Here is a 14,719-nt window from a genome sequence, read left to right as displayed (position 1 = left end):
GATGTTTCTTTCTCTCTCTCTCTCTCTCTCTCTCTCTCTCTCTCTCTCTCTCTCTCTCTCTTTCCCTCTCCCTTCCTCTCTGAAATAAATGTATATTTAAAAAACAAAAAATCTCCAGACTTGAACAGCATCTCTGCAGTCAGAAAATGAACATCTTGGAAATGAGAATCCAAAGCTTCAGCACAAACTTACAGTAATGACTGAACTGTATCTAGAAGATGAAATGATATTTCACAGGAAGTTGACAGTAGAAGGAAATAACTGGTTAGAGAAAGAGGAAAAACTTTCTAAAGCAGATGAAAAGCTAGGTCAGCCATGTAGCTGAAGTGCTAGAGACCAATAGAAAGTGAGCCAAAGATCTTGAAGAATTGGAGAGAACCATTCATTCTTATCAAGGGCAGATTATTTCCCATGAGAAAAATTTCACATGGTAAGTGGTTGACAGCTCGGACTGCTAAAAGAAACCTCAATGATTTAAAGAAAGAAAATTCTTCCCTAGCAGGTTTGGCTCAGTGAATAGAGTGCCAGCCTGCACACTGAAAGGTTGTAGGTTTGATTCTGGTCAAGGGCACATGCCTCAGTTGCAGGTTTGATCCCTAGCCCCCGAGGTGCGTGCAGAGGCAACCAATTGATATCTCTCTCACATCGATGTTTCTCTTCTTTGTCTCTCCCCCTCCCTTCCACTCTCTCTAAAAATCAACGGGAAAGTGTCCTTGGGTGAGGATTAACAAAAATAAAAGTTTAAAAAAGAAAGAAAATTCTTACTTCAGACAAAAATTAATTAAAACAGAGCTTAAATTTAAACTTTTAGAAAAAGATCCTTATGCACTTGATGTTCCAAATACAGCTTTTGGCAGAGAGCATTCCCCATATTGTCCCTCAGCATTGGGTAGACCTTAATCTGAAAGGAGAGCTTTTCTCTCCCTTCCATCTTTGTTGGAGGATCCACTCAGACTCTCACCTTTGCTTCCAGGAAAAGGGAGAAGAGGTTCAAGAGGCCCAGGGAATCCTCAGGTCCATCAGATTTCTAATGAAAGAGGAGAATCAAGCCAAGACCATTTAAATGATCCTCACAGGGAACCTTCTGACCCGGAGTCACTTTCACCTCCTTGGGAATAGGATCATTCTTGATGACTCCTCCATCAGGCCAAACTTATCCTGACCCAGCATTTCCACTCTGGGTATGTTCCAAAAGAATCAAAAGTAGGGATTTGAACAGATACTTGAACATCCATGGTCACAACAGCATTATTCACAATAGCCAAAAGGTGGAAACCACCCAAGTGTCTACTGATAGATAAATGGATAAACAAAACGTGGTATCTACATACAATGGAATATTGTTCTGACACATGCTACAACATGGATGAACCTTGGGGACTTTATGTTAAATGAAATAAGCTTGACACAAAAGGACAAATACTGTGTAATTCCACTGCTCTAAAGCACCTAGAAGACTCAAATGTATAGAGACTGAAAGTTGAATAGTGGTTGCCAGGAGCTGGGAAGGAGGGAGAGGGGAGTTCATGTTGACTAGGTACAGTGTTTTAGTCTGGGATGATGAAGAAGTTTTGAAGGTGGCTCGTGGTGATAGTCGCACACTTGAAAATGTTAAGACTGTAAATTTTATGTTATGTCTATTTTACCACAATTAAAAGAAAAATATTACAGAGCAGATTATTGAGAAATAGGGCTTAGAGCTGAGAGACATTAATAACAAGCAGAGTTGCCATACTGCTCTGTGATCCTGAGGCTGGCTGAGACTCTGCAAAGAATGGGAATCGAAGACAAGAAAGTGGGACTTAAGAAGAGAGAGCTATCAACTCTGCCTTCCACATTTAAAAATGAAGAGGGGCCAAAGCCGGTTTGGCTCAGCGGATAGAGCGTCGGCCTGCGGACTGAAAGGTCCCAGGTTCGATTCCGGTCAAGGGCATGTACCTGGGTTGCAGGCACTTCCCCAGTGGGGGATGTGCAGGAGGCAGCTGATCGATGTTTCTCTCTCATCGATGTTTCTAACTCTCTATCTCTCTCCCTTCCTCTCTGTAAAAAATCAATAAAATATATTTAAAAAAAAAAAAAATGAAGAGGGCCAGATAAAACTAGTTTTGCCACTCCCCTAGCTTTTCACCTTGAAAATTATCTGCCCTTTTGGGTCTCTGTTTTCTTGTTTCTAAAAGTAAGAAATGACGACATTTTTACAATTCTTTCAGGCTATAAAAAGCTATCATTTTATGTAAACGAGACCACAAAACCATACAAAATATTGTAAAAATTGTGTACAATTCTGAAAACTTCGCTACTTCATCCAAAATGCAGACTTCAGTTTCCAACCTTGACAGAGTGACTGGTACCAGCCCTAGCTTCCCTGCACTCAATATATAAAGCACATGTTTCCAAGCATTGGACAACAGGAAACAGAATGTGGTAATCCTAGAGAAAAGGGAAATACTCGAAATGAGCCCCGATTTAGCCTGGCTTTCAGCCCAGGGACACACTCAAACTGCAGCACAGGGAGCAAAGAGCTCTGAACGTGTAGAAGCAGATACTGGAGTTCAGGTGAAGCAGCTGGACTTTGTAGGGAAAGGGAGAAGGGATGGCACAAGTCTGAGTGGGTTTGCCCCATGGTCCTGGGCTGAAGGCTGGACTGCATCAGTGCAGAGGACATGCTAATAGGCCCTGCAGAGAAGAGCAGCTGCAGGCTGAGAGCTCCACAGGGGTCCTCGGGTCGCTCAGGCTGGGAGATGTTGGATTCCTACCACTCAGAGTGGAGAAACTTTGCTAGCACTGCAGGCATTCAACTCAGACCTGGGAAGGCCATGCTTTCTGAGTGAAGCATGTGCCTTGGAAAAAGTTATGTCCTTTAGGACTGAGGACAAAAGGACTAAGAGACAAACAGAAATAAATCCACCTGGTAGGATCAAGAGAACCCACTAATAATTTAACTGCTTGCTAGAATAAAACTCAATAGCCTTTAAAGCAGATAGCATAATCTAACACTCCCTGAACATCAGTATACAATGAAAAATTACTGGATATGCAAAGAATCAGGAAAATGTGACCTATACTCCAGAAATTATGTATTTTCCATTTGTACTAGTATATCCATTTCAGTAAAAAGACTGAAGAGATGTCTAAGACAGCAAAATAGCCGGGGTGCCTCCAGATCTATAAAGATATTTTTTACCCATTAATTATAGCTATGTGAATTTAATGAGATGCTAAAAGATCCGAACACTATAATCATTTTTTGTTTATTTATTTTATTTATTAGATTCCACATATAGGTTCAATTATATGGTATTTGTCTTTCTCTGTCTGACTTATTTCACTTAGCATAGCACCCTCTAGGTCCATCCATGCTGTCACAAAAAGTAACCATTCATTCTTTTTTAGGGCTTAGTAGTATTCCATTGTGTATATGTACCATAGCTTTTTTATCTACTGATCTATTGATGGGCACTTGGGTTGCTTCCATATCTTGTCTATTGTAAATAATGCTGCAATAAACATAGGGGTGCATATATTATTATAAATTAGTGATTTGGAGATATATATATATATATATATATATATATATATATATATATTCCCAGAAATTGAATAGATGGGTAATAGGGCAATTTCATTTTTATTTTTAAGGAACCTCCATACAATCTTCATTACCACCAACAGTACATGAGAGTTCACCCACACTTGTTGTTGACTTACTGATGATAGCCATTCTTACACGTGTGAGGTAGTATCTCACTGATTTTAGATATTAACCCCTTATTAGATGTATCATTGGTAAATATCTTCTACTTAGTATGTTGTCTTTTTGTTTTGTTGATGGTTTTCTTTGTTGTGCAAAAGCTTTTAGTTTGATGTAATCCCATTTGTTTATTTGTTCTTTTGTTTCCTTTGCTCAAGGAGATATATCAGAAAAATATTGCTAAGAAAAATGTCTGAGATTTTACTGTCTATGTAATTTTCTGGGAATTTTATGGTTTTGAGTCTTACATTTAAGTCTTTAATCCATTTTGAGTTTACTCTTGTATATTGTGTAAGAAGGTGGTCTAGTTTCATTTATTTGCATACATCTGTCCAAATTTCCCAACACCGTTTATTAAATAGACTGTCTCCTTTGTCAAATATTAATTGACCATGTAAATGTGAGTTTATTTCTGGGCTCTCTATTCTGTCCCATTGATCTATATAGGGTGGGGCAAACATATATTTATAGCTGTGAGTACCCAAAACCCAAAGAGTTTATTCTTGTATTATTAAATTTTTTAATTATGGTACTATTTTCCATACAAACAACTGTAAACATACTTTTGCCTCACCCTGTATGTCTGTCTTTATGCCAACACCATGCTGTTTCAATTAGTATGGCCTTGTTGAATACTTTGATAGATAGCGTGATACCTCCAACTTTTTCTACTGAGCTTACATCCTACAGAAAAGTCTGCTGGATGCACAAATATATGTAATTTTATTTGTCTATATTTTAATAAAAGTTTTTTTAAAAAAAATTTAAAGAGAAAATAATTGCAAGTAGGGACTAAAAGAGATATTTGTACCCATGTTCATAGCAGCATTATTCAAAGTAGCAAAAAGTGTAAGCAACACAATGTCTATCAGTGAGTAAATGGACAAGCAAAATGTGGCATGAACATACAATGGAATGTTATTCAGCCTTTAAATGAAAGGAAATCGACCCATGCTAATATGGTTAATTAATATTTGACAAAGGAGGCAAAAGCATACAGTGGGGTAAATACAGTCTCTTCAATAAATGGTGTTGGAAAATTGGACAGGTACATGCAAAAAATGGAAACTAGACCACCAACTTATATCATACATGAGAATAAACTCAAAATGGATAAAAGATTTAAATGTAAGTTGCAAAACCATAAAATTTCTAGAAGAAAACATAGGCAGTAAAATCTCAGACATCTCAATTAACAATATTTTCACCGATATATCACCTAGGGCAAGGAAAACAAAAGAAAAAAATTAACAAATGGGACTACATCAAACTAAAAAGCTTCTGCACACCAAAAGAAATCATCAACAAAGTGAAAAGGGACCCTACAGTATGGGAAAACATATTCACCAATGATACATCTGATAAGGTTTGATTTCCAAAATATACAAAGAACTCATACAACTCAACACCAGGAAGACAAACGATCCAATTTTAAAAATGGGCAAAGGACCTGAATATACACTTCTCCAAAGAGGACATACAGATGGCCAATGGACATATGAGAACATGCTCACGGTCACTACTAATCAGAGAGATACAAATTAAAAACTATAATGTGGTATCACCTCACACATACCAGAATGGCTACCATCAATAAATCAACAAACAACAAGTACTGATGAGGGTGTGGAGAAAAGGGAACCTTTATGCCAGTGGTTCTCAACCTTGGCTGCACATTAGAATCACCTGGGAATCTTTTTAAAATCCTGATTTCTGGGCCTCATCCTCTGGAAATTCTGTTTCTTTGTTGCTAATGTTGTGGCCCCACCCCATAACAAAGAGAGAGAATTTCCAGAGGATGAGGCCCAGAAATCAGGATTTTAAAAAGATTCCCAGGTGATTCTAATGTGCAGCCAAGGTTGAGAACCACTGCTTTATTCATTGCTGGTGGGATGCAGCCGCTATGGAAAACAGTATGGAGGATTCTCAAAAAATTAAAAATGCATCTGCTGTCCAACCCAGCGATCCCACTTCTGGGAATATATTCTAAGAATCCTGAAACACCAATCCAAAAGAATATATTCACCCTATGTTCATAGTAGCGTTATTTACAATAGCTCAGGTCTGGGAACAGCCCAAGTGCCCATCAGTAGATGAGTGGACAAAAAAGCAGTGGTACAGTCCTGGCCAGTTTTGCTAAGTGGTTAGAGCATTGGTCTGCAGCCCAAAAGGTCTCAGGTTCAATTCCCAGTCAAGGGCACATACCTCAGTTACAGGTTCAATCCCTAGGCCGGGTGGGGGTGTGGTCAGGGTGGTACAGAAGGCAACCATTGGATGTGTCTCTCTCACGTCCATGTCTCTCTCTCTTTCACCCTCTCCCCTCCTCCCTCCCTTTCACTCTGTCTGAAAATCAATGGAAAAGATATCTTCAGATGAGGATTTAAAAAAAAAAAAAAAAGCTGTGGTACATCTACACAATGGAATACTATGCTGCTATAAAAAAAGAAGGATTCTTACCCTTTTAGACAACATGGATGGACCTGGAGACAATTATTCTAAGCAAAATAAGTTAGAGAAAGACAAATATCACATGATCTCACTTATATGTGGAATCTAATGAACAAAATAAACTGATGAACAAAATAGGTCCAGAGATATGACTACATGGAACAGAATAACAGATCTCAATGCGGAGGGGAGACAGAAATAGATTAACCAAAGACCATATATGCATATATACACAACCCATGGACACAGACAATAGCATAAAGAGGGCTGGGGTGGGGCAGGGTTTGGGTGGGAGGGGCCCAAAAGGAAGAAAATGAGAAACATCTGTAATACTGTCAACAACCAAATAAAATAAGCTACTTAATTAAGTTAAATTAGTAGTTTAAAATAACAACTTTTTATTTGTTCATGATTCTGCAACGTAGGAGAAGCAGGGTATTTCTTCTGCTGGTCTTGCCTGGGGCCATGCCATGCGGGTTCATTTGCCTGGCAGGTTAGCTAGGGCCTGTGCTCAGCTGGAGCATGGGACAGCTGGACTTCTCAATATATAGTTTCAGGACCTCTCCCTCTCCATGTGGCCTCTTTTTCATGGTCTACCCAGTAGCCAGACTGTTTACCTGCTAGACTTCCAAGAGCTGAAAGACAGAACCTGTCAGTCCTTCTTCATGCCTAGGAGCCTGTTGGTCCTTCTTCATGTGTTTGCAGTCTCAGCACATGACTTCTACTGCTATACATTGGTCAGAGCAGTCACTGGGTCGGCCCAGATTCACGCCGATGAGAATGAGACATTATCTCTTGGTGGGAAGTGACAAAGTCACATGGCACAGTGACTATGGGATGGGAGGCATTGCTGTAGCTGGCTTTGGACATGTGATCTACCACATCTGGCATATTATTTGTGAAGGACTTAATAAGCAAATGAAATATTATAAAGGATAGCAGGATGTATATGTATAATGCATCTAAAGAGAAACTTCAACACAACAAAAATCTGACATGAAAGATATATTTTACCTGCAGGAAATGGAAAACAAGGTTCCTGCTTTATTGTAGTTGAAAGATAAAGTAGGCAGAAGACCAAGAAATTATAAAGCGGTTAGTTCATTCCACAACTGTTTTAGAATGTTTAATGTGCTAATCACATACCACTAGGTAAAGTATAATTTTTCAAAGATAGCTTTCAAGCCCTGACTCCTACTTCTTTTCCAACTACAACTATCATAACTTTTTCAAAAAGAAGGGATGAGAAGATAGAAATCACAAAAACAGCTGTCATTATTGGGGGGGCGATTAATAGGTGTTTGGAATTATGCTAAGCTGGGTCTCTGAATCCTTTCAAACCCTGCAAAGTAAGCCCCACCATTAGTCATTCCATAGGTGACAAAACTGATGCTTTGAGGAGCTACATACTCTCAAAGCGACACTGACAGCCTAAAACATTTCATTTTATAACGGGTCAACTGAGGGAGCCTTCGTTATTGAGAACATAAGATCATATTTTAGAAATGTTATTGTTTGTATTATTGTTTAAATATATTTTTATTGATTTCAGAGAAGAAGGGAGATGGAGAGAGAGATAGAAACCATCAATGATGAGAGAGAATCATTAATTGGCTGCCTTCTGCACACCCCACACTGGGGATCAAGCCCACATCTGGGCATGTGCCCTGACCGGGAATCGAACCGTGACCTCCTGGTTCATAGGTCGATGCTCAACCACTGAACCACGCTGGCTGGGCTGTTTGTATTATTTTTAATTTGCAATTTTACCCAGTCAAGTTTCCCTGGAATCAGAGTGCTCCTTCCCCAACTGTGATTCGGTCTTCAGAAGGTTCAAGGCCTTTCCATGATAGGCCTGGACCACACTCATCCAACATCCACACACACTTCAAGAGCACACCATCCCACAAAGCGCCCTCATATTTAAAGCCCGTGAAAACTTGTAAACGGCGGCTACCAACACTGCTGAGGTCTGAGTGGAAAAACACCACGCTTTTCTCAAAGAGCCACACAATTGTCTTGGGTCCCAAATGGAAAGCGCTCTTTCTCCCTCTTCCTGCTTCTGCCTCCCACAAGGCTGCTGCATGGATCTCTGCTGACCCAGACTTTCCTCTCCTTGGGGTGGGATGCTTCCTCACGCATTCAGTAAGAGGAAGAGGTGGACAGAGAGTGGAGGCGGCCACTGAACAGCAGGGCCCTCGAGGCGGGAGATTGTGTGAGCTGAGGCCAGAAGTCCCTTGAGGGAGGCGTGAGCAGGGGGAAAGAATGGAGGGGCCTGCAAGGCCTGCCCAGATAAGCATCTCGCATTCTCCCTCCTTTTCCTTGTTCCTCGGTGCGGCAGCAGGGGCTCGCCCACCCTGTGCCTTTTAACTGTCAAGGAGCCAATGCCAAGTGCTGGGCCAAGTCATCATCGATGACATGTGAGTTGTGTGTGTTCCAAATTGGCCTTCCTGCCTTTCTGCAAGAAAAACAAACTTGAGCTGGACCCCAACAAACATGACAGGAAAAATAACAACCCTTGTCGAGGGCTGATACTGAAAACGACTGGTCTCTCCACCCCAGACCAGCCCCTGCTGGGGAGGAGCAGGTCCCCATCTCTGGCTCCAGGAGGGGGTGGGGACCGGAATTCTGAAACTCGGGAGCCTCCATGGCATAGTGTGGGGGGGCCATCAGGTTGTTCCTCCTGAGGTCACCTGTGCAGGACACTCCCAGAGGCCCTTTTCAGATTCCACAATGACACCACAAGCGTTAAACACTATAGCATCAAGCCCATTTTACAGAGATCGGTACATGGCTTCAAGTAACACAGGGATTGAGCAACAGAGCTACATTACTTCTCAACAGTGTCATACTTCCTACTTTCATTTTATGCCTGTATTAGAAAAATGAGAAGTCAGAATGCTTGCTACTGATGGACCCATTTCCCTAGATAATATGCTACAAGTCATTAATGCAAACTACTGGCCTAGATAATAAAAGAAAGAACATGAAATTTATTATTGTTGTTATTGTTGTTGTCATTATTTCGAATAACACTTCTTTATCAAACTTGTAAACCTCCCCAAATCAGAATCTGTTGTATTTTTCATTGGTGTTTTCCATATGATTTGACACGGTCCACCTATGTTCACAGCCAAAGGGTGGAAGCAATCTAAAGTGTTCTTGAATGGATGAATGAAAAAACAAAATGTGACATATGCATACAATGCAATATTATGCAGCCTTAACAAAGAAAGAAATTCTGACACATGCTATGATATGAGTAAAACTTTATGGACATTATGCTCAGTAAAATAGTCACAAAAAACAAAAACTGTATGATTTCACTATCTAGGTACCTAGACATCACATTCATAGAGACAGAAAGGAGAAACATGTTGTCCTGGGGCAGGGGGAGGGAGAATGGGGAGTTAGTGTTTAAAGGTATAGAGGTTTAGTTTGGGGAGATAAAAATGTTCTGGTGATAGATGGTGATTATGGTTGCACAACGATGTGAATGTACTTAATGCCACTGTACTGCACATTTAAGAATGATAAAGATGAAAAATTCTTTGTTATGTGTAGTTTACTACTGTTTTTTTAAAGGATAAATATTGAGGCATCTAATAGATCTGTATTCAGTCCTGGCCAAGGGAGAAAAAATACTAAATTATGCTGAAGTCTTTCCTAGTGTGTGCACTCTAGGTTTAAATAACAATAATGGCTACATTCAAACTATTATTATCATTAGCCTGAGCTTTAAAGTCAAGTATAGAACAATTGCATTAGGAGTTTTACAAAGATTTTAGAGTGTTCCTAAGAGGCTAGTCATAGGATGACACAGTCAGCCATTAACTCTTAAGGGTTGATGTAAAAAACAGAGAACAACAAAAACTTGTTTTGCCTACCCCAGTGGTTCTCAACCTTCCTGATGCCACGACCTTTTAGTACAGTTCCTCGTGTTGTGGTGACCCCCAACCATAAAATTATTTTCGTTGCTACTTCATAACTGTAATTTTGCTACTGTTATGAATCGTAATGTAAATATCTGATATGCAGGATGTATTTTCATTGTTACAAATTGAACATAATTAAAGCATAGTGATTAATCACAAAAACAATATGTAATTATATATGTGTTTTCCGATGGTCTTAGGCGTCCCCTGTGAAAGGGTCGTTCGACCCCCAAAGGGGTCGCGACCCACAGGTTGAGAACTGCTGGCCTATCCACACTACACCTAGTAACTTTTCAGAAGGAAATGAAAATTTTTGAGTTGTGTTCTTATATATCTTGAAAGAGCCTTCTAAACACAAACTCTTCCATTCCCTAAACTCTTTTTAGAAAGCCGGTATAACTTCAATTCCAAAAAACGACAGGGACATTACAAAAAAAGGAAAATTATGGAGCTTTGTTACTCAGAACTTTCCAAACCAAATAATAATACATGCATTCTAGAAATACAGAAAATAAAGATAATACTTTGCACTTAATTAAGTATATTCCATGAATGCAAGATTAGTTTAATATTTCAAAAGCAATTAGCCAACCAATTCATCACTAAATTATTTAATTTTAAAATTAGCAGAATAAAGGAGAAAAAACCATATGAACATCTCAATACATGCAGAAAAAAGCAGTTGATAAAATTCAACATTGATTCCTTTTTTAAAAAAATAGCAATTTGATATTTATATACCTTTTTCTTTTAATTGAATTTTTTTGTTTTTGTTTTTGTTTGTTGTGGGGGTTTTGTTGTTGTTGTTTTTGGTAGAAAGTGGAAGGGAGAAGAGAGAGTGAAACTTCTATGAAAGAGAAACACCTATTGGCACATCCTCTACTGAGGATTGAGCCTGCAACCTGGGCATGTGTCCAAACCGGGAATCTAACTGGGTGACCTTTTGGTGCATGGAACGATGCTCAACGGAGCCACACTGGCCAGGGCTCAAATCTATTCTTGATAAAAATTCTTAGCAAACCAAAAATAGGCAAGAACTTCTTTTACCAACCAAAGAGTATTTATAAAAAACCTGCAACAAATATCATAGGTAATAGTGAAATGTTGAATGCTTAACTTTTGGGATTGGAATGAGATCAGGCTACCTGCTATCACTACTTCTACTGTAATGGTGAGCTAATCTAGATGGCAAGGCAAGAAAATAAAAACAAGTAAAATTTATATGAGGTGGAAGGTAAGAAATACAATATTATTTACAAATAATGATTTCATGTGATGAAAACCCAAAGGGATTTACATATACATTTTAGAATTAATAAATTCAATTAATACTGACATAGATACAAATGAAATAGTAGGACAACAGGGATGCACTTGCCCAAAAATAGTTTTTGTGGGGGTTTTTTAAAGGAGATTCTTCTTTTTTTTCTCATATGTATATATTTTTTATTGATTTCAGAGAGGAAGGGAGAAGGAGAGAGAGATAGAAACATCAATGATGAGAGATAATCCTTGATTGGCTGCCTCCTTCACACCCCCTACTGGGGATCGAGCCCACAACCCAGGCATGTGCCCTGACCAGGAATCAAACCTTGACCTCCTGGTTCATAGGTCAATGTTCAACTACTGAGCCAGGCCAGCCAGGCTATTGTTTTGTGTTTTAGAAGGGGAAGTGGTAATACAAGTTTCCAAGATTTTGACAAACTCTCCCTTGAGTAAACCCTCATACTTTGGTATATAGCCTTTTGCATACTTCTTTCTTCATCACACAGAATGTTAAAAAAAGACATGTACTCAAGGATTAAGAATTAGTAAAATTAGTTTTTACTGCTTCCTCACATTCTCAGATGAAACTGATATTTATCTTTTCTGCCCAGGGAATAGCTGTGAAGCCATAAACAATGACTCACACTGAAGTTTGGAGCCATTGACTTGAGCCAACCTAAGGAACTACTAGTTGTGCCTACCATGACTTTTGCCACATTAGTGCAAATAGCAGCACGGTGCAAAGGGTGAATATGTCTTAGTGTTATTATGAACTCTCTGAAAGTGTTTTAGGACCTCAGGATCTATGGACCACTCTTTAAGAACTACTGATCTACCAAATTTGAACAGAGCCTTTGATCCAGCTAGTGTATTCCTAGGACTTTACCCAACAAATGCACCTTGATGCAACAGAGGTGAATCAAGAAATGTGCAAGAACATTTACAGAAGTACCATTCATAATAGCCAAAATGGGAAACAACTTAAAATGTAAATAAAAATAGAATAAATAATAAATTGTGGAATATCCATACAATAGAATACTATAAAGTAATGAAAATAAATAAATGTTTCAAAGTTACATGCAATATATGAATAAATTAAGAAATGTAATATTGAGAGAGAAAAATGTTCAGAGTACCATTTCTCACAACAGCAAAGACTTGGAAGTAACCCAAATGTCCATCAAAGAGAAAATGCATGAAAAGTAATGTAGTATGTTTATACAAAGGAATATTATACAGGAGCCAAAACAAATAAACTACAGAAGGAGATAACAATATGGAAGAAACTTAGCAATATAATGGGTGAAGAAAGTAAGTTCCCAGTAATTACCTAAAACACGATACTCTTTTTGAAAGTTACAAAAAAATACAAAATTAGAAGATATCCTATATAATAAAAGGCTAATATGCAAACTGACCGAACGGCAGAATGACCAGTCACTATGATGCACACTGAGCACCCCGGGGCAGATGCTCAACGCAGGAGCTGCCTTCTGGTGGTCAGTGTGCTCCCACAGGGGGAGCACCACTCAGCCAGAAGCTGGGCTTACAGCTGGTGAGCACAGCAGCGGTGGCGGGAGCCTCTCCCGCCTCTGTGGCAGCACTAAGGATGTCCAATTGCTGGCTTAGGCCTGCTCCCCACAGGAGCTGTCAGTTGGATATCCCCCAAGGGCTCTCCCGGACTGCACTGCAAGAGGGTGCAGGCTAGGCTAAGGGACGCCCCCCTCCCCGAGTGCATGAATTTCGTGCACCAGTCCTCTAGTATCATTATATAAGAGAATGATTAACACAAGACTTAGGTTAGCTACTTCCTATGGTGAAGGGAAGAGGCATAGGGTGTCAGAACCCATTGTCAGATGTTGGTTGTTTTCAAGATCCTAGCTTTTGTGTTTAGTGGTGGATTCACAGAGGCTTTATATATTACTATCCATAAGTAAATAAATAAATAGATGATACCTGGGTTAAATTTGAGACTGCAAGGAACAAAATTTCAGATTAATCCAATTATCTGCCTCTGAAGTCAGTCCTTCATTAAAAAATATAATAGGTATAAGAAATGTAACCGTTGTGTTTTAAAAAATTGATTGGATGAAAAGTAAAATGTATACAAATGAGGATCAAATTGAATTTGAAAGATCAAATTGGGCAATTCTGGCAGGAAAAAGAAAGGAAAGAAGGATGGAGAAAGAAAATACGTTTAAAATTAAGATTTATTACCAATAGATGTAGAAGTACCGAAATCCAGATAATAAGTACCACCAAAAGAAAAAATATATAAATGAGGAGAAAAAACAATAGAGACAATATCCCATGGTTAAAGAATATTAAGAGCCTGTAATCTGCCAAAGAGGAAATGTAAATGGGAAAGTAGCACACATCTAAAAACACGTTAGTAATATTTAAGAACAATGAAGAAAAAGAAAATTCTAAAATTTGTATGGAAAAATTATCAAACAAGAAGAGCCAAAAGAGTTTAAAAATAGAGTGGTGGGGGTATATTTGTCCTACTAGATGCCAAAGTGCATCAGAAAGCAGGCATGCTTGAAACACTGGGTTATAGTGTGAATAGACAATGGCACAGACTAGAAATTACAGACATCAACTCATATTCATAGAAGAACGTAATATATTGCAGAAGTCACTTTACAAATCAATGCTTATGAAGGTTATTAGTGTTGGATAATTGGATAACCAGGTGGGAAGAATTAATTTGTGTCCTGCGTTATTAGTTTGCTAGGGTTGCCATAATAAAGTACCACAAACTGAATGGCTTAAACAACAGCAATTTATTTTCTCATATTCTGGAGGCTGGAAGTCCAAAATTAAGGTGTTGGCAAGGCCATGTTCTCTCTGGAGGCTCTAGGGAAGGATTTATTCTCCCTCTCTCTCCTACCTTCTGGTAGTCCCTTAGCTAGTGGCATCAAAATTCCAGTCTTCACATGACATTCTCCATGCATGTGTGTGTCTACATTTCCTTTTGTTATAAAGACACCAGTCATTTTGGATTAGGAGCCCTTCCTACTCCAGTATGATCTCATCCTAACTAATTACATCTGCAACAATCCTATTCCCAAATAAGGTCAGATTCTGAGGTATTGGGGTTAGGATTTCAACATATGAAGGGGCACACAATTCTCCCTATAACATATCTCTCTACCTTAGTTTTTACACCAAAATAAGTTACTCAAAGACGAAAATTTGAAAAAAGAACAATTACAAAAAGAGCAATGGGGTTTTTGAAAAATTGTTTTTGTTTTTGAAAAATCCCAGAATGAGGATGATCATGTTAAATACAATAATTAAATTAAATTCAATT

This window comes from Myotis nattereri (assembly GCF_964212035.1).
Source record: "Myotis nattereri genome assembly, chromosome: 17".
In the NCBI taxonomy this organism is placed as follows: Eukaryota; Metazoa; Chordata; class Mammalia; order Chiroptera; family Vespertilionidae; genus Myotis; species Myotis nattereri.
This window is presented reverse-complemented; position numbering follows the sequence as displayed.